The sequence below is a fragment of the Sphaerodactylus townsendi genome, linkage group LG09, assembly GCF_021028975.2.
Source record: "Sphaerodactylus townsendi isolate TG3544 linkage group LG09, MPM_Stown_v2.3, whole genome shotgun sequence".
Taxonomy (NCBI): domain Eukaryota; kingdom Metazoa; phylum Chordata; class Lepidosauria; order Squamata; family Sphaerodactylidae; genus Sphaerodactylus; species Sphaerodactylus townsendi.
This window is the reverse complement of record NC_059433.1, coordinates 91459437-91480210: the sequence shown is the minus strand read 5'-3', so window position 1 is coordinate 91480210 and position 20774 is coordinate 91459437. Positions and strand designations below refer to the sequence as shown.

The 20774-nt window shown below is 41.3% G+C and overlaps 1 protein-coding gene across 2 annotated transcripts in view; it reads right to left on the bottom strand.

Annotated features, from left to right (window-relative positions):
• The window catches only part of MMP16 (matrix metallopeptidase 16), a 227813-nt gene that overhangs the window by 81214 nt on the left and 125825 nt on the right, over nucleotides 1–20774 (bottom strand). The window lies entirely within an intron of this gene.

Here is a 20774-nt window from a genome sequence, read left to right as displayed (position 1 = left end):
CCTTTTCTGTCATCACGTATAAAAACTTTTGGCCACTAGCATTTATCATCCTCCAAGTACTCAACAGCTTTTAAGGTAACCTTAGGATAACAGCCTACTGAAACTGCCAAAAATCAGAACCAAACAAAATAAAGCATTGCAGCTAACATGAAGAAATATACAGCTATTTAAACAGAATCTTCAGATGTACTTCTAAGATGCCCTAAAAACAAAAAGGGTGAATCCTATAAGTGTATATTGACAAATATATGCAACATTTGTGTCTGTCATCAGCAACTTGTTGAGATTTCTCAACCACTACAGGAGTTACAAAGCTAAGGAAACTGCATTCTCACCAATTCCTGCAACTGAGAATAGTCTATTTTTCTTCAACACATATTATTTTTACCTAATTACATTCCACCATGTTCTTGCATTTAATGTCCTTTTGATCTAGCTGTTTGCAACTGTTTTTCTTCATGACCTTGTAATTCTGCATTATCACCAATCCTTGCAACTGAGAATAATCTATTTTTCGTCAACACATTTCATTTTTACCTAATTACATTCCATCATGTTCTTGCACTATGTGTAATGTCTTACCCCGCTGATTTTTCCAAAATGGCCATCACAGGTAAAAACACCTGGATCTCTAGAATCCCTTAGGCCAGTGTTCAGCTCTGCTTTTCTAACTCTAAAGTCCTTGTGGGTCCTAGAGGCAACAGGCAATGCAGAGCTTAAGTTCTGCACCATCTGCTACTGTGAAATCCAAACTGACTTTAAAGGACTTTTTCAGACTCAGGTTTAATGGACCTAAAAACTTTTGGAAAAGTCAGAAGAAAAAGATAAAGAAAAGCTGGGACACCCCCCCCCCCCACACACACACACACACACCCCTCCAGCTACCATATTAGTATGAAGGTTCGGCTTTTTTGTATTTTTTGAAAAATTTTAAGTCTTTTAAACCCAAACCTGAAAAATACTGGGGGGAAATGGTCCACAGCCCTACTTGATACCACCCAGTTTTCATGCCTCAACAAGGCGTGGCTACTTGCTACTCTTCAGCAACAGGCATCTTATGAAAGATAGGCTGGTAAATGGATAGGAAGGAGAGAATTAGGAAGTAAAAAGGGGAGAGAAGATGGGAGTTGCCAGGAGGGTGGAAAGAAGAAATAGTGTGTGTGGTGGAAAAGTGAGGTATGAACCCACAAGTATGTGAGGATTCTTCCAATGCAAATGGGCCAGTTCCAGTAGCTGGCACCACACAACTGGACCACATCTATCCTAGACAGAAGCTGTGGTGGTGGAGGGGGGAAATGAAAACAGGATAAAGGTAGTTAGGTTGGTCAGGTGGGTTGCCAGCTCCAGATTAGGAAATACCTGGAGATTTGGGGGATAGAGTCTGGGGATGGTGTGGTTTGAGGAATAGAGGGACCTAAAAGTGGTGTAGGACCATAGACTTTACCCTCCAAATCAGACATTTCCTCCAGGCGAACTGGGGTTCCCAACCAGTAGGTGGGGGCTAAGATCACCAGAAATTACATGTACTCTCTAGATGGCATGGATCAGTTCACCTGGAGAAAATCGTTGCTTTGGAGGGTGGGCTGTTTGCTGACGTAGCTTTCCTCCCCAACCCTTGCCCTTCCAGTACTCCACTCCCAAATCTCCAGGAATTTTCCAACCTAAAGCTGGCAACCTTAGCAAGGAACTGAATCTTTGCAGTTGGGGGATCTGTTGTGATTCCGGGAGATCTCAAGCCCCACTGTAAGGTTGGTAACCCTAGAAGAAGAAAAGGAAGCATGTAAAGGAGAAAGGTTATGCAGGCTTTCAGGGAAGGGAAAATAGTGGGGGAGGAGAAAATGTGATGCTTCCTGCAAGTCCTGTGGATTCCTACATATTTTAAAAAACCACGCTCCCCACCAAGAAGACACAGAAGTTTAGCAGAATTTAAAGAGGCTCAAGATTTGCATATTCTTGTATAGTTTCACTGTTCCCACAAGTTAGATTTCATGCCAGCTAGAAAAGGTGAGGAACAGGTCCTCACCTTCTTACTGCACAATTTTAATGACTGGATTTACCAATAGATTTTTAAAACAATGCTTTCAACATCTAGAGGAACTGAAACGTTGTTTTTATTTTTCAAATCAGGTTTGTCAATGAAAAATTCCCTCAAAGAGTCTTTTATGCAACAGAGGTCAAGATCCTTCTTTCAAGTTGTATCTTAGAGCGCATGAGTACAGACTAAATTGATTGAGTGTTCACAATGATGAGAAAGTCAGTCAAGGGGAATTTCAATGGAAATTGAATTGACATATCCTTGCCTGGAGTTTAACTGTTCAGTTTCCTCCAGGAACATTGTCTCACAGCTGATTCTCCTGTCGAAATGAATTCGTACTATAGGATATGTAAGCAAATGTAATTCACATGTGGTCCTGACTACCTGCAAAGTTCTGTAACGCTAAACAACTCAGTTCAATTATAACTCTGATCCTGCAGAAGATGCCAACCAGCCCCAAAGATATGTTTCTTTTAGAGGGGTGTAGCAATTTCAGATTTTCCTTTGCAGTCCACTGATGTAACCATAACTATGTCAGGGAAACTGGAACTTAACAAAGGGATAAAGTAGGGGTTTCCAGAGGAAGGTAATGAAAATCACCATAATCTTTTAAGCGTCCTTAATTCTTCAGAAGTACAGTTAGATACATGCCATTATCTTAAAAAGCACTCTGGGCAGTCCTAGAAACCTGGGCCTTCAAAGACAACCTGGAGTCCAGAATCATGTCCTGCACACTGTTGAGGACAGATGTAATTCCTCACCGGCTAAGACAGGCAGACCAAAATCAGCCGGCACCTCTCCCTGACCCACCCCCAGAACCTCCGTCTTAGGTTGGGTTCAATTATAAATATAGATCAACTTAATAACTACCGTAATTCTGATTTCATTATAATTGTTTTTTTTAAATTGTATTGTTTTACTGTCTATGTTTACTTATATTTTTACTCTCTTAATCCTTCTTACAATTTTTTTTTAGAAACTCAGAAATATTTTTTTAAAAGTTAGACAGATTTCCAGATTACCGGGGGGGGGGGGGGCTAATCTCAATAATGTGAAAGGGTATTTGAGGTTTGAGTCTTGACAGCTCTACCATCATCTTCCAATTGTGAGTACTAATAAGGATACTAATAATAAGGATACTCAGTTGTACCCAGTGGAAAGAGGATGGAATTCTTCCTGTGATTTACTCCATGAACCAATGGTGGTCTTGGTATTCCCTGATAAATGGCCATCTGGCCTCATAGTGCCAGTTTCTATTATACGCAGCTACTGATATAAATATTTTAACATGTTCTGGGAGCAAATAGTATAACCATTAAATGGGATCTCATCCAGTAGACCAATACAAGAAGAGATGTACTCAACATGCATGCAAAATATTATTCATGGAAGAAAAGCCAAAACAAACAAACGAACAAATAAAAACGAACAGCTTTTCCCTTTCCAATGCACTGAAAATCTCTAAGAACATCAATTCTTGTTATTTTATTTATTGAATAACTGCTCTGTGTTCAAGGGCAAAATTCTCAAAAAGCCTTACAATAAAATCGCCATACAATAAAATCATCATATTTGAAACCCAAATCTTAATAATCATAATCCAGAAAAACAAGATCAAATCAGCCTAACTCTGGAAAGGTTTTCAAGGATAGCACTCTATCCTTTGTAGCTTTTTTCTCAGTCAAAGATAATATAAAGCTTTCATTTAGACCATTCTGGGATTTTAAAAAACCCTGTTAATCAATTGTTTAATTAACAATTGGAATAAGTTTCCTATAAAACAAAACATTGCAAATTGATGTCATTAGTTTGAAATGTTCAATTAAAAAAATTATATTCCTATTTTGCCATCTCAAGGCCTTTTTACTAGGTATGTGTTTTCTTTTAAATGGGAGCAGGCTATTGTGAGTAAACACTGAATTGTCACATGGATAACAATAACAATAATAATAACAATAATAACAATAACAACAACAATTATTATTATTATTAAAAGGATAGCACTCTCTTCTCCACGCTGCAAAAGACACAGCAATATTCTATAATGTTGCCATATAACTGAGCAGACCTTAGATCCTGGGATCACCTGTAGAAATTCAGGGCACTGATTCAACCACTAATACACACACTTACAGTGCAATCCAAAGGAGGCGGGACTGAAGCTGCATTGAAAGTGGCACTAGTGCTACTAGTGCCGTGCAAAGGGCATGGAAGGCAGCACAGGGGACTTGGCGGCAGGGTGCCATAGTGCAGGAACCTGGAACTTTTACGCCATGCCATAGCTCCTGTACTATAGGAAGCCACACTGGCATGGGAGGGGGAGCATTGTGCGGTTGTCCCCAGGAACAGAGCCAACTTTAGCTGGCGCCCAAAGGACTTTTGGCCAGGAACACCCCCATTCAGAGGTACAGACTCATGCCACCCAAAATGATAGTGTAAGTTTGTGTGCCTTCGGGCTTTCTCAGGAGAAAAAAGAGTTTCTTCTCACCTGGCACCCATGGAGCAGATTGCCTATTTGGTGGTAGTGCTCTAGCGGTGTTCCCAGGACGCAGCTCTACCCCCACACTCTGGACTGGGATGCTAGTGTGACCCCTGCCTCACAGAATAACTAATAATGCTATAGTTCATACGGGGTGGGGGGACATGCACTTGACTGTCACAAACTTAATTTCCAATTCTATTCTAAAGCTGCTGTTGTTCTCCACTTGAGACTTTCTGTGAATTTACACAAGATCACAGATCAAGGTAGCTGGCGTTTTCAAGAAACATCTGTCTTTGCTCCAGATATTGATTGGTGCTATTACATGAGTTTGTATGTCGCACCACTCATGCAGGGAGGGCACTTGCTTAAGCTGTTAAATATTTAAATATGGTGCAAATGTATAAATTGGCTTCCCAAGGTTTATAGGACAAAGATCACTACCTGAGATTCTGTCCAAGCTATTCAAATGAACACTATAACCGTGCAAATAGTTTTTAAAGAACAACTCAAATACTGCTCCTGTACAGTATTATTGAAATCATCAGGGACTAGCAATGCTTGATCAGTTCCATCTAAATTCACCAGCATCCTTACATCACTGCTATATCAAATACCAAGAATGTAAACACTGTACTTGAGAACATCTTTAGCCTGCAGTTCTCTCTCTTGTTAGGTCTCAATGCCACACACAATATATCCACTATGGAGACATTTGGTTCCCCCAGGAGATTCATTTCTGAGATTCTGCTGGTTCAGGTTCCCATAGCACAGCTTGGGTCCAGAGTGTCAACTGAACTGGCAGCAATGTGAAATTAACTAGAAGCTGATGGCTACAGTTCAGCAGAGGTTGGGTTTTCTCATAAATTTTTCTTGGCTCTAACGTAGCATCCACATGAGAAAAATGACTGAGCTGTATACCAAATAGATTTCAAGGATACTTAATCTGAACCCTGAGTATCCATCACCCTTGGAAATCAGCAAGCACTGAAGAGAGACAGTTCATTTGCCTGTCTGGAAACAATTCTCAGAAATTAAGAGAGTCTCCTAACAAGCCTTTTCACAACCCTACATAGATCTATGTAATGGTACTTACTCTCTTGAAAGTGTTTTTTAGGATTCTGCAGTGTGTATGTTTCAGGATCATAAACAACATTGCAAAGGACTCCTTGAAAGACAAATATTCTTAATTTTTAAGCATATTCAAATATTCTGACTCAAAACTGGCTGTCTGAAAAAACATTTCCTCTTCTTCATTCAGAAGGAATTATGGCAGAGGACCTGAAACTTCTCCCTTGGTTATGAACCAGTAGGTATAGTTTTCCTACAATTCACGTAATTAACTTTTATTCTATTCCACTTCTGTTAGAGACAGTATATTGGAAAATGAATTTAGAATGCTGAATATATTCATGGTTGTTTGTAAGAGGTTTTCCTTGCAGAAACCATTTGTCCTTCAACTACGAATATGAGGAGAGGGGTGATTAGCTTTTAAGCCCTGCTTTTCATAAAGCCATTTTGATAATACACACAAATTGCCCTTCCCCGGGATGTTTACAGGGATTTGGCTCTGATCAAATGTACAGCTCTGTAACTTTTCTAGCTGTATTCATGTCCCTGATGTTGATTCATTCAATCTAATTTAATCCTTGATTCAATCAGATTAGCTGGATTTGGCGATTTGCAGAGCAAATGGGTTAAGTAGATGAAGTACTTCTCTTTAAGAGTCTAGGAGGGACACTCGTTATGTTGATATAAAAATGGCACAAGCAATGAAAGGTAGTATTTCTGGAATGAACAGTTTTGCTGTTACTCCAAGGGAAGGCATTAAATTAAAAATAGGGATATATCACGACAACAATAATGGAAACAATTACATTACAAGGGACATTTTGTGACTGTCCACCAGGGATTTGTCCACCACAGTTATTACCCACCTTGGGTCTTGAGGCACTCAGGAATAAGGCGGTATATCAGTATTTTAAATTCCTACATCATTTGCTGTAGAGCAGGGGTAGGGAACCTGCGGCTCTCCAGATGTTCAGGAACTACAATTCCCATCAGCCCCTACCAGCATGGCCAATTGGCCATGCTGACAGAGGCTGATGGGAATTGTAGTTCCTGAACATCTGGAGAGCCGCAGGTTCCCTACCCCTGCTGTAGAGTAACCCCTGCCAAAGGATTTTCATAGATTTCTCCCTAAAGATGCAGTTCCCTGTGCTGCAACCCATACAGCACTAGTATTTCCGAGCAGTGCAATGAACTTTTAACCTAATGGTAGGCAACCCATGGCACACATTTCATATAGGTGCACAGCAGGCCATTTTGGTCAGCACAGGGCCTGGCTTTCCAGGAAAGCAAGTAAAGTAAGTTAAGTGAGGTGCATCTTGAGGTGGTGAGGTAGGGAATGGCAGCATTAGAGGAGCTGAAGGGTTTAGCGTATGCCCATTATTGCTTCCAGGGCCCAGGCAGTCACCAGCTAGGTCCAAGATGAGCTTCTGAGACACTGTCAGTGCCACAAGGCCTCCTAGTGCCCTGACAATTGTCTGTTTGTCAGCATATCAGCATGGGTAGCCATTGCAATTTTTTTTCAGAACCCAGGCCAAGTTTTTGTACTTTCCTTTTGAATGGCAGATTTTTTTAAAAAAAAATGCAATACAAATTAACAGTAGTTTGGTTTTTGTTCACTCCAAACATAAAGGATAGCAAGTAAGAAAGGGGCAATATAAAATGTGCTGCTGCATAGTGATGGGTATCCATTCTTTTCTGTATCTATGCATCTAATAAAAACTAGTCAATTTATAATTAAGGAGGTGTTACATGTAATAAAAATAATGCACATCTGGGAAGCCTCACAGTAGACTTTTACAGAGGCCATCACTTAGAAAGACTTAGAACACAGTAGAGTTGCCTCTTGCTTGTTTATTATCCTGCTGATATTATTACATCCTGAAATATTAGGTATTGTCGAGGCCAACCCTGAAAATAAATGGGATGCTCCACATATTATTTCCCACAAACAAATGCAAAAAACAGCAAAATTGCCATTTGCTCAGAAACTAGCATCAAGTAAACCCCTGGCCTCAACCCCAACCACAACTCTTGAGAAACTGAGTAGACTAAAAATGGCCAGGAAGTAGCCTCCATAACGATGCTTTAGGATTTTCTACGATAGGAGATAGGAGAAATCTCTATAGTGTCATTTGGAAGTGACATCATATCCTCCTCAAAGTTTACCCTCCTCAGGCATTGCCATTAAAATCTCTCAGCATTTTCCAAAGTAGCACTGGCAACCGTGTTATAGTACCATATCAAAACTGCTTGTAGAAAAAAAAGTAGGGGAATTATATACACAAAGAGATTTAAAATACCTCCTTAGACTAAAATAACTGCATATGACTTGCAGAAGCATCCTATGCCTATACGAGGCCAACTCCATGATTGCTACTTTGGTGAGTAGTCAGTGAGGAAAAGGGAAGCAAGCCAAAAGAAACAGGAAAATCTGAGTTTGCCTAATTCAATATGTTTCCCTCTGCAAAATGCATTTGGATATGTGTTGCCATTATAGAGATACCATGGGACTACAGACTGAAACACACATCACATATCAAAATTCATGCTGAAATGCACCTTGAGTACACATGCACACTAATTAAGTTAGCAGAAATTCCAGAATTGTTCAAAAGACATAGAATGGAATACTTGACTCAGAACCACAGAAGATAACCATGTAACTAAGTGGTTTATCCAAACAGTGGTAATGCCCGTGAATGGAAGATAGCAGTTGGATAAGACTTTTTGGTCTCTTATCACAAAGCATAGTTGGAAAATTATATATGTAAAAAATTAAACTGATAAACTGGGGAATATTGAATTTGCTGTAACTAAACTGATCCTAAATTGAGCAGGTGGTTGGACTAGATGGCTAGTACAGCCCCTTCCAACTCTATGATTTTTTGCTTCTAAATTATTGTTGTTGTTATAGTGTTATTTCTAGGCTATGTTCTTCAAACTGAAGACTATAGACTGGTTTCTGAATTGTCCAGTATTCTTGATTAGAATCCTTTTTTTTAGCACAATGGAAGAATCCATCACTTTGGCAGACTGGAAAAGCCGAATGACACACCACAAAGTATTTGCCAGCAAGAACCAGTTCTTTTATTGTACTCAGACTGTGGCAAGTTTCTGTTCACTTTTATCTCTGTAGGCTGAAGATTGGTTGTAATTTTAGAAGACTTTACCTGGAGATTGACAGGTCAATTATATTTATATGTTTAGGTACAGAAATCTTTGCCATATTATTCTGAACAACTGAGGGATTTGGGTTTTTTTAAATCTCATTTTTTCAATTATAATTGGCCATATACATTCAGACCCAGATTTCGTCTACAACAGACAACAGTTACAGAAGCACAACTACATGAAAATCATTCGTGCAGTTATGTTGGAAATGCTCACAAAGACTTTGAAGAAGAAGAAGAGTTTGGATTTATATCCCCCCTTTCTCTCCTGCAGGAGACTCAAAGGGGCTTACAATCTCCTTGCCCTTCCCCCCTCACAACAAACACCCTGTGAGGTAGGTGGGGCTGAGAGAGCTCAGAAGAACTGTGACTAGCCCAAGGTCACCCAGCTGGCGTGTGTGGGAGTGCACAGGCTAATCTGAATTCCCCAGATAAGCCTCCACAGCTCAGGCGGCAGAGCTGGGAATCAAACCCGGTTCCTCCAGATTAGATGCATGAGCCCTTAACCTCCTACGCCACTGCTGCTCTTTGCTGCATCGTTTGCCTTGTCCTTCTCTCTCGCCACTGTCAGGGTTTCCTGTGCCATGGTGCTTACTTCCTCTACTGCTAATACTTCTGTAAATGCAACATCAAGGAGCTCTTAAGCATCCTACGGTTGCCAGGGCCCTCCTGGCCAGCAGCGGGGAAGGGGTGTATGAGTAGGATTGCCAGATGCTGGCTGAGAAACTCCTGAAGATTTGGGAATATAGTCCACCCTACAAAGCATTTTTTCTCAGGCAAACTGATACCTGGGGTCTATCAAGCCCAATCAATCAATCAATCAATCAATCAATCAATCAATCAATCAATCAATCAATCAATCAATCAAGATGAGCTCTAACTCCAGGAGAATCCCTAGGTCCTACTTGGAGATGTTGGAGGTGGAACCTTATAAGGATGGGGTTGGGGAGAGAAGGGATTTCAGTGGGGAGTAATGCCACAATTTTTTCCTTCCAAAGCAGCCATTTTCTTCAGATAATCTGGTCTCTGTCCCCTGAGATCAGTTGCAATAGTGGAACATCTCCAGTCAACACCTGGAGACTGGCAAGCCTACTTGCATCATTCTCCTCTTCCATTTTTTCCACACAACAACCTTGCTGAAAGCATGTGACTGGCCCCAGATTATCCAGTAATCTCTCATGAATGGTTGCGAGACCACAGGTGGTAAACTAGGCTAAATTAGCTATGTAATTGATATGATAGATGTAGAAATGTATATTATGTGATTTTTGTTTGACTGGACTGTTCTGGTCTTAATTTTTTTTTAATTCAAAATGAGATCAAAATACAAGTTAAAAAAGAGAGAATGAAATCATGGTTATTTTATGTCACTTTTCTTTCATATTTTTGTGCCTGAGTGCAGCTGTCTCTTATTTCCACTCCTCTTCCACCATCTGGAACAGGTTTATTGTTGGACACACAAAAGGGGCCTAGAACAGCAGGCACTGGGAATTATTTTAATCAAGCTGGTTGCATCCTTAGTTGCTAGGTTGATATAAAAAATGCCAAGAAAATGCCAAGTCAGTTCCAAAAAAGCAGTACAAGCAGTACTGAGTAGGGTAGAAAAGTATCCATACCAAGAACAATGGTGTAAAGGTACAGGTAAACATTTACATGCTAGAGAACAAGTGAAAAGGCAAGTGGAAGTGCGTAGAGAGCACATACAGATGATCAAAATAACCTAAGATACTTTCCCCTCTGCATTAGTCCAGCAAAGTGACAAGAAGGATTTTACCACACTGTTAGAGTAGATATGAGGTAAAATGTTTGGTAAAGGGGTTACTTTCATGAGCTTAGACTTTATTGACACGAAGAGGATGTTTATCTAACAGCAAAATTACCCACTCTTTTGAACCTTACACAGTAAACAATCATGTAGGAAAAGTATGGAGCTAATAGACCGTGCTGGCAAAGCTGGTTGAGACCAGATTTTTCAAGGGGGAAGTGGTAGCCCAGGAAACAAGGCTGAAGCTCCCAGAAGTGTTATGTCTTTAGGAAGGAAAAGGATCAGTGCTGGAGGAAATACTGGTCATAACAACGGCTCAGGTCACAACTAGGCCTCAGTAACCATAACTCCTCCATTAGTTATGGTCATAACACCTGCACTTCTGCTTTCTTGAGCATCTCTGGGTGTTATCCTTAAAGTAATACCACCAATATGCCACATTTGTCCAGTCATCTCTGCTGGGAGCTTTGCACATGGAAGAGAAGGAAGTGATTCATTTTCCCACAAGAAAAACCTTGGTTTGAGGCCTCCAACAGTTACCAGCCCTCAGATATTTGTTAGGATTTTTATCTGGAACTAGCGGGCCCGGCCACGCTTCGCTGTGACTCACCGTGGGGTGGGGGTTAGGAAGGGCGGCAGGGCTTTCTGGGTGACTGGGCTGTGGCTCGATGGTGTGACCGAGGCCTGCTGGGGCTCGCTGCTGGCATGCGCGTAGAGACTCCTGTGCAAGGGCCGGCACTGGTGTGCTTGTTGCAGACAGGTGGCGGGAAACAGTGAAGCGGCCCCTGTGGCCCCCTCGGCGGGCCCCTCCCCCACCGGCTTGGTGTTGCTGAGCTGCTTCATGATCCTGGGGCATGTTGGCGTGCCTCTTTCTGGGCGGCTCCCCCTCCTGCACCACCTGGTCCCCTGTGGCTGGTCCCCCAGAAGTGGCACGTGGTTGGCTGGGGCGGCCACGCCTCATTGTGGCTCACCGGGGGGGGGGGGTTAGGAAGGGAAGGGAGGAGGAAGGGGAAAGGCCAACTGGGTTTTTCCAGCGGCAGGGCTGGGAACGCTCCTTCTTCCTCTCCCCGCAGGTGGCAGCAGGTGGCGTCATGTGACGTGCACGCCACGACGAAGACGGGCAAGCCACGCCCCTTCCCCGGATCAGCGGGCCCTGATTGCTGTGGCGTGGGTATGGGGAAACGTGGATTTTGCCGGGCTCAGGTGTGACCTGCGAACCCAGTGAAGATCGGAAAACCTGCTTGCAACAGGAAGGGACACCGTTGCCAAATTTGGGAGCTGTCAGTCAAGGCGTTTTGGCGTTAGGGCGTGACCAACAAAGTCACGGTTAGCTTTATATATATATATATAGATGGTTCTTGGTGGCTGCAACATTTGCATGTTAACTTGCATGTTAAAAACGTTGCTAGACCTGGAGTCCTTGAGATAGGGCACATAAAAATAAATAAATAAAACCAAAGTCTGTTTCATATAAGTTTCATGGCATTTCTTTCAGCTTAGGTCTTTGTCTCCTAACAAAACTTTATTGCTCTGATTGTTTGGGAACTAATTCAAATGCTTTAAAAGCATGAGCAACTTCAAGAAGATTTAAGGGGGAAAACCCACATATAATAAGGTTTTACTGAGCACTCCAAGAAGTTGTTCATCTCTTTTGAGAAACACAGAATTCAAATTGCCTTCATTAGCGGAGCAATATACTGTGGAAAATGAGCCTAGTTCTTTTCAAGGGGGTTAGTGATTTGCATTTTTGCTAAATAATCAAGCTGTTGCCTCTTCCCAGCCTCCTGTAGGCCAGAGAAACAGGAGAAGAACAATCATTCAGCCAGCTAATCCTCTTGACGCTGTAGAGTTCAATTTTGCTTCTAAACAATCTGTCACTAAAGTTCTCCACTGTTTTATCAGATATTTCAAATGATAGTAGAGTAAACAATGACTGTACTTCATCACACAGAAACCACAATGAACTTTAAAAGAAAAAACTGAAGTCTGACTCTTCAGAATGACTCATGGCCTTAACGGAGTTACATATTTTGCTTCACTGTGCATTTCGATAAAATAAGAGTCCTCCCAAGACCTATTGACTTGGAATTTCAGAAAACAGTTGACACAGGAGAAAGACATTGGAAAGAAAGAGGAAGAAAAGGACAGGCAAGTGTGTGGGGCACTCAGCAAACCCAAACAGAGTTACACATAGTTCATAGTAAATTGGATTACTCCTGTGCACGCTATATGATACAGCCACTGAATGCTTTGCTGAAAATTCAACTAATCCAACACATCACGATAAATGTACAACAGCTGCTCTACAAGAACTACATTGCTTTCCAGGTTTTTTCTTGGCACAATTCAAAGTACAGGATTTGGCCTCCATGTATAGGGTAGCCAACCTCCAGATGGGGGCTAGAAATCTCTCCAACTTCCAACTGATTTACATACTACATAGACCAGTTCCCCTGGAGAAAACGGGTGTTATGGCATCATACCCTGGTGATGTCTCTGCTCTGATGTCTCTGCTCTACCCACAGTCCACCTTTCCCAGGCTCTACCCCTAAACCTCTAAGAATTTCCCAATCCAGAATTTGCAACCATATATACATCTCTAAATTTTACTGGGCCAAGGCTATCTAAAGAACTGGCTGCTCCTCTGTGAACCTGCCCATTCCTTAAAGATCTGCCTCAGGATCCCTTTTCTGGCTCCCCCCACAAATTGACATTAGTCAGAAATAGGGCCAACCTGGTCATGGTACCACAATTATGGAATACTTCTCCCGAGGCTGACCTGGTGGACTGAAGGGCTTCTGGTTCTCCTAGAATCTGCCCTCCAAAGCTACCATTTCCTCCAGGGGAATTTGATGTCTGGAAATCAGCTGTGCTTCCAGGAAAACTTCAGGTCTGAGATGGGTAACCATACTTCTCTTTTACAGGTTTCTATTTGATGTAATCTGTCTGATGACTTGTTATTGTCTTTTTCTGTTAATTAATTTTGGTTTTGATTTTTTTTTGTTAACCGGTTTGAGAAAACGTAGGATAGAAACAACGTGACTGCATCGATTCATGAAACATTAGAGAAAAGAAACAAACGCATGTAGACTCATGGCCAACTAGATCCAACACTGATAGACCTGCATATACATCTCCATAAAGTGGCTTACTAAGAGGGCTGAGTTCAAACGTAGTGTAAGAAAGCAGGGAAGAGTACTCTTTCCCACTCCAAACACCTTTTAAAATTATTTCTGTCTGTAACTAGAAGTAACCTGTGACAGTACATTTTTAAATCTTTTTTTTTAAAGCAAATGATTTAATGTAGATAACTCAGGTTAGAAGGGGGAATAGAAGAGAGGTAAAAGTATAAGTGCTAAATGGACTGGAAGGAACATTAGTTTTAGGCGTAACAAGGTAAGTGGAATACTTATATTGTATGGACATTCTAGGGTTGAAAGTATTTGATTGATTCATAAGCCTTGCATAAGCTAACCTGCATTTTACTAATCAGATTCCTCAATGAACAGGAAGAGACACACAGCTAGTTGACATATTTATTACTTATTAATAAAATATGATGGAATCGAGTTTCTGTTGTCAAACCCTTCTTAAGGGACTGACAAACAAGGGTAAAAAACATGTTTGTAACCTTGATCAGGGCATACTTAGAAACTAATTAAGAGCACTGAGATGCAGTCTGATGATATCTCCTTTTAAATGGGGGAGTAGGAAAATGCTTACATGAAAAAAAAAATTACATGCACGGGGAGATTAACCCTTGCTAATGGACTGCGGTTTATAACTATCTTCTAGATCTAGGATTATGGTTAACTGAACAGCAAAGTGTACTACTGAAAAACTAAATGCTAAGTTACATATCCAGTACATTCATGTACTGGCACAAAGTGATAAGGTGAAATCAATTTGTATTGATTTAAATATATTGATGAATTGCTTCTATAAACTTGTGTAATCTTATTATTATTATTGGCCCTGGCCCCAGTCGGGATGAATTCTCTGTCTAATGAGCCCAGAGCCCAGTGGGACCTTAAGCGGTTCCACAGGGGCTGTAAGACAGAGCGGTTCCACCAGGATTATGGTTAAGGCAGCTATGATACCATCTGGCCTCCCCGACCCTTCTCCTCCCTCTCTGGCTTTGTTGAATTCCATCAACAATTCCATCAATGTAGAAATTGTTGGCTGCTATTTTGTGACTTGAGATTGTTTAATGTTTTCATATTTATACTGTTTATTGAAATAGTTTTTTGAGATGATGTGAGACACCCTGAGCCCAGAAAGGGAGAGAGGGCACAGTAAGTCAGTGATGATGATGATGATGATGATGATGATGATGATGATGATGGACTGTTTATATTTTTCCACACAGGATTAATATGATTCACTTTGTAAAAATGTTATTCAAAAGGTACATTACAATATACCTTAGTGTTGAACACTGACTACCACATGAAAGTGAACTGGTATCCAGGCTCAGTGACTTCTAGGGCCAAACCAAAGTTTCTTCTGTCATTTGTCTGCTTCCCCTTCTAGATAAAGCCACAGCCACTGCAAGTGGCAGAGACCAAGGCAATTCTACCCCCCATCCTGTGCTGCTCTCCCTGCTGGGCTTTTGGGTGGTGATGGTGGAGCAAAGACCATGGAGATAGATGGTACTTGGAAAGGGCTAGGAGCAGAAAGGAAAACAAGGATGATAGGAGCATGGCGGCTTCCCTCTAGCTTCCAGAAGAAAAGCACACAGGCATAGGGAGGCAGGCTTCTATCACTTTTTTGGTGCCACTCAAAATCTGGCAGCTTAGGCAATCATCTGGAATTGCCTAGTGGTTAGGCTGGTCCTCCTTATAACCTTGGGGAGCTATATTAAATCCCATGGACCCTTTCTGCATGCATATTACCCCTACACTCAAGGGAAACCATGACAACAAAACCTTGAAGGAAGCTCGTTCTAGGTTAAAACAAGATCAATTTTTTGCATGCATAACACAAAATGGGTTTTTTAAATCATTTGTTTAATATTGTAACAAAATGCTACAGGTCTCACTAGAACAGGTACTATTGCTTGTGCTAGTAGATCAGTGATATCTCCTTTCTGTTCCTGCTTCACTAAATCTAACCCATTGTGTACCAGGCTGAATTCTGATTCAACATTCCTTAGCTTCTAAACTACTATCTCATATTAAAAAGTCCAAAAACATTTGAAAAGTTCATTTTCAGAGAACAGATTTTAAAAAGGCATCTTGAGAGAGCATTACTCTGTCTTCCCAGTGAGGTCTTCAGTTAAACCTCTGTTCCCTAATACTTTTTATCTTCAGGTTCTTGGATTATTGAATGCATCCTCTGATGCAAAGCTGAGATGGGCAGCACAATACATAGATAGACCTTGCCAGGAGGGGACAGTGCCACCAAGAGGGCTTTTGGGCAGATGTAAGGCAAAAATAAAAAAATAAAGAGGTCCCCCCATTGCTAGAAAGCCCTCCTCTGGGCTTAATGAAATTAAGCCATGCAAAAGGATAACAAAAGTCCAAGTCCTAGACACCAGCATTCTGAGAAGAAAAATCAGACAGAAAGCCGACTTAACATCAGCTCCACCACTGGCCACACCTCTGGAACGCCCCTGCCATGCCAGCAGTAAGTGCCCTGGGGAGGACAAATCCACACCGTCTCTAAAAGTCACTCTTTGGATTAGGCCATTAAAGCTCTAAGTATACAGTAAACCATGAGAAGCTGAGTTTATTTTGCTGTGAAGGAAACATTATTTCTTTTGATATAAATGAGAGTGCTATTAGTCCCTATGATAATTAAGATCAACAAACTATTGTCATACTAAAAAAAAAAATCAAAAGAGCTAGATGTGTTGCCATGGTGCATTCATCCTTTGGAGCATAAGATAAAACCTGTGTTATGGACATTAACATGGAAGAGAGTGAATCTTCGAATAGTGGATCCTTAAAGTAATAAACACAAAACTCTCTACCTTCATCCAAAATTAATCAATAATCCACAAGGACTATGCTTTGTGCTCATAAAGCATTAATTACCAATGTAATAGTGTTAGAGTGCCTGGGGATGCTGAGTGCTGAAACCCCAGTCATCTTGAACTGGGGCCTCTCTGCTGTTGGCTCTTTGATTCTGCTGTTCCTCTTTGCTTGCTTGAGACACAGATAACAGTAGCAACTCTGGCCCTCTCCTTCCGGCCAGATGGCTCCCTATCATCTGACTGACCTTGGGGGAGAGGCATCAGTTTTCACACACTTTTCCCGCTTTCTGCATATGTGGGAAAGGGGTAGGTTGGGGGGTGGCATCAGTGGAATTATACTGGAGGGAATTGGGGATTGTTTCAGAACTGGCTTTTTGGAAAGCCAGTCTTCAGATGTCCAGTTCAATAAACACTTCTGATTGAGGAAATCCAGAATGGCCATTGCATGGAGCCCTCGACTTGACAAATAGTCCAGTTCTATGTGCTGCCATTCCACACAAAAAACCTGCTGAAATCAATAGACTGGAATAAGATAAGGTTGCATTGCTAGCCTTTTCCTATTGAAAAACTACTTCATTCCAGTCCATAAAATATTTTATCCTCTTTGCAGACATTGATGTCATTAGCCATCTCTAACAATTATTCAGCTAAGGATCTAAACAAACTTGCAATGTTCCATGCATACACTCCATTTGGTTAAACCTAGACTTGTTAATTGCATATACAGCATCAGTTAGCCAAGAAAGTGAATTATTATTGCCTTTTCCAAGCAATTTGTCATTTCCTTCCCTTTTACACCCACTCCACAGTGAATAGCCCAGATCTTTCTGTGACATAGTTCATAAGGTAACTCAGGTGAGAAGGGATTCATAAAGAGAGTGGGCAGATGCCCATGGCGCCACCTTGTGGTGGGTGCCAAAAATGCAGGTTTGTTTCTGAGGTTTTTTCTATTTTCAGTTTCAAAGTTTCTATTTTCAGTTTCAAAGTTTCCAATGGGAGCTAATATAAGATGGGGCTACCCTTTTGAGGATCCATAACGTTGGACTCCCTGAACCAAACTTCACTAAACTTAAATGGTATCATCAGGATAGTCTCGTTTCTGAGGGTTTTTTTTCTATTTTCAGTGTTTTTTCTGTTTATGGCCTGCAGGGGGCGCAGTTTTTAGGCTAGCTGCACCATCATTTCAGAGATGTTTTGGGAGATTCTCCTGATGATACCACCCAGGTTTGGTGAGGTTTGGTTCAGGGGATAAAAAGTTATAGATTCCCAAAAGGGGTGCCCCATCCCCCATTGTTTCCAATGGGAGCTAACAGGTGATGGGGGCTATACCTTTGAGGGTCCATAACTTTGGACCCCCTGAATCAAACTTCACCAAACCTGGGTGGTATTATCATTAGGGTCTCATGAATTAATTGCACCCCTGACAGCAGGCACCCCCTAAATTCCCTCAGATTCTCCTTTTAAATCCACCCCCTTCCTGCCAATACTTTTCTTTCTTTCTTTCTTTCTTTCTTTCTTTCTTTCTTTCTTTCTTTCTTTCTTTCTTTCTTTCTTTCTTTCTTTCTTTCTTTCTTTCTTTCTTTCTTTCTTTCTTTCTATGCCTAATAAAGGTTGATGATGATGATGATGATGATGATGATGATTAAATCCACCCCCTTTGGCATGGATTTAAAGGAAGAATCTGAGGTCCCCAGTTTAAACATTGAAAGTGATGCTGTTTCAGGGTGGAGGAGAATCCTCCCCAAAATAGCATCACTTTCAATTTTGTTTAAACTGGGGACCCCAGATTTTCCCTTTAAGGTGGATTTAAAAGGAGAATCTGGGCTTCCTAGTTTAAACACCATTGAAAATAATGATGTTTTGGGGTGGATTCCAGCATCATTTGTTTAAACTAGGGAGCCCAGATTCTCCTTTTAAATCCACCTTAAAGGGAAAATCTGGGGTCCCCAGCATTGAAAGTGATGCTGTTTACCCCAATTGAAAGGACTGGATTCAACACCACAAAATATTTTCATAGCAGTATTAAACATTTTGAAAGCATTTTGAAAAATGTTTTCAAAAAAATTATTTCTGCTGTGTGGCATGGCCTATTGCTGTGTTCAGATTTGTGAGTTGGGGCATGTTCTATAATGTGATGGTGACTTTGAAACGACCTGGTGGAAAAAATCATTGTTTGGTCACGGTGGGGGAGGGTGGCCGCCCATCGGGGGGGGGGGCATCAAACTCAGGTTTTGCCCAGGGCTCCAGTTTGCCTAGGTACCCAACTGGTATCACCAACATCTTAACTGAGACACTTCTCCTCTGCCACCATCATAGGGCTGCCAGGAACCCCCTGACAAGTGGTGTGGGATGGGTGTAGTTGAAACTAACCACCAGTAAACTGAAGCCTAGGCCTCTGTTGCTGGCAGTATGCCAACATCACTTCCAGCATGCACTGGAAGTAATGTTATCAGGTTGCTGATGCGGTAGGGATGATCTAATATCTGAGCAAAAACAGTTTTTACCATAAAGTTTTTTGCCAAATTCCAATGTGTTCCCAAGTTGCCAGTGACATGATGGTGTCACTTCTAATGAGGACCAGATGTGATGTCAGTGCATCACTGGAAACAAGAGGCCTAGGCCTCAGTTTGCTGCTGGTAAGTCCCTCCACTGGGCAGTTGAATTGCAGTGGGGCAAGAGGTCCCAAAGTGAGAGATACCCCACCCCCAGCAGCTATCTGAAAACTCTGCCCCATCAACATCTTCTTGCTGCCATGCTATGAAACAATCAAGTAGAGTGTGGGATGGGGTAGGGAACAGCCCATGTTTCATCCAACTAGGGCTGTGAACTCTACATTGGGCAAATTCTGGAGATTTGAGAATGCAGCCTGGTGAAGGTGGGGTTTGGAGATGGAAAGGACATCAGCAGGATATAATGCCATGGAATCCATCCTCAAAAAGAGGCCATTCCTCTGGGGGAACTGATCTCTGTAGTCTGGAGATCAGTTGTAATTCCAGGAGATGAGCAGTCACCAGCTATCTCTCTGCAGAGGAAGGCAATGGCAAACCACCTCTGCTTAACCCCACCAGAGATCTCTATATGTTGACTGTGACTTGATGGTAATCCACGCACAAACACACTGTTTATAGCTGTACTTCTCAGGGAACACAAACAATGGTCTCCATCCTGCACAATTTTCTGACCATGGCTTTTGACTCTAGTGAATATATTCAGAGATACTTAGAGGTAAATATTTGAGAACTTGGGATTTAAAACAACTCAACTCATGTTTGGTTTCAAACTACTATGGAATTTGCCTTAACTGTTGAAACTGAATTAGTACATATTATGAGACCGACCTTAGTTTTTTTAAGAACTAACCCAACATCTTGCAGTTGTATCATATTTTTATGTGACCAAATATGTGAAGAATAAGAGCAGCATATGTGAAAGACCAGAGAAAACAAAATGGACCTTTGTTGCTTGTGTATTGATTCAGAATATGAGGGGTTAAAACAATGGGAAGACTAATGTCAGCAGCCGAGAATTCCCAGTAGCTATGAAATTGGATGCAACTACTTTACAATGCTTAAAATGTGGTGATGTGTGTAGTAATGCTCTCCCTATGCACCACAATAGTTATCCAAATGAATAATTATAGTGGTGCTTGTCCACGTTAACTGTTTTGACAGGAGATATAAACACTGTCTGCATACCAGCTAAGGTTGTCAATTAATTCTGCCTCAGTGGATTTTGGAGGCAGACAGGCAAACTGGAATATTTTGGTAATCTCTCAATATCAAGGCAGCATCTAAACAACCTCAATTTAGGGTGTCTGTTTTACCACCAGAATATTCAGAAGTCTTCAGGTATATTCCTGTAAAGATCCCAAACAATTTGGTCTTTGGAGACAATGCAGCAGTGGAATAACTTCCCCAGGGAGGCCCATAGGGATACTCATTGCTTAGTTTTTAAAATATTATCAAGGCATTTTAAATTCAGTCTGCTTTTGCAACAACAGTAGCTGTGTTTGAACTGCTATTTGCTTTTTTGTGTCATTACTTCCTTTACGTTTGCACTGTTTTAAAATCTTTTTATATGAATAGATGCAGATCACACTGAATGTTCTCAGAAAGATATATGACTCATAAATTCTACAAATAAATACGTTTTCCTCCACCACATCTGTCTGTGGGAGAACCATGATTGACCAGCTGTTGTGAAGACAATGGCACCTTTGAAGAACCAGATGGTGCTTTGCATGCAGAGGTCTGTCTAAGTCACGTTTACAAACCCCC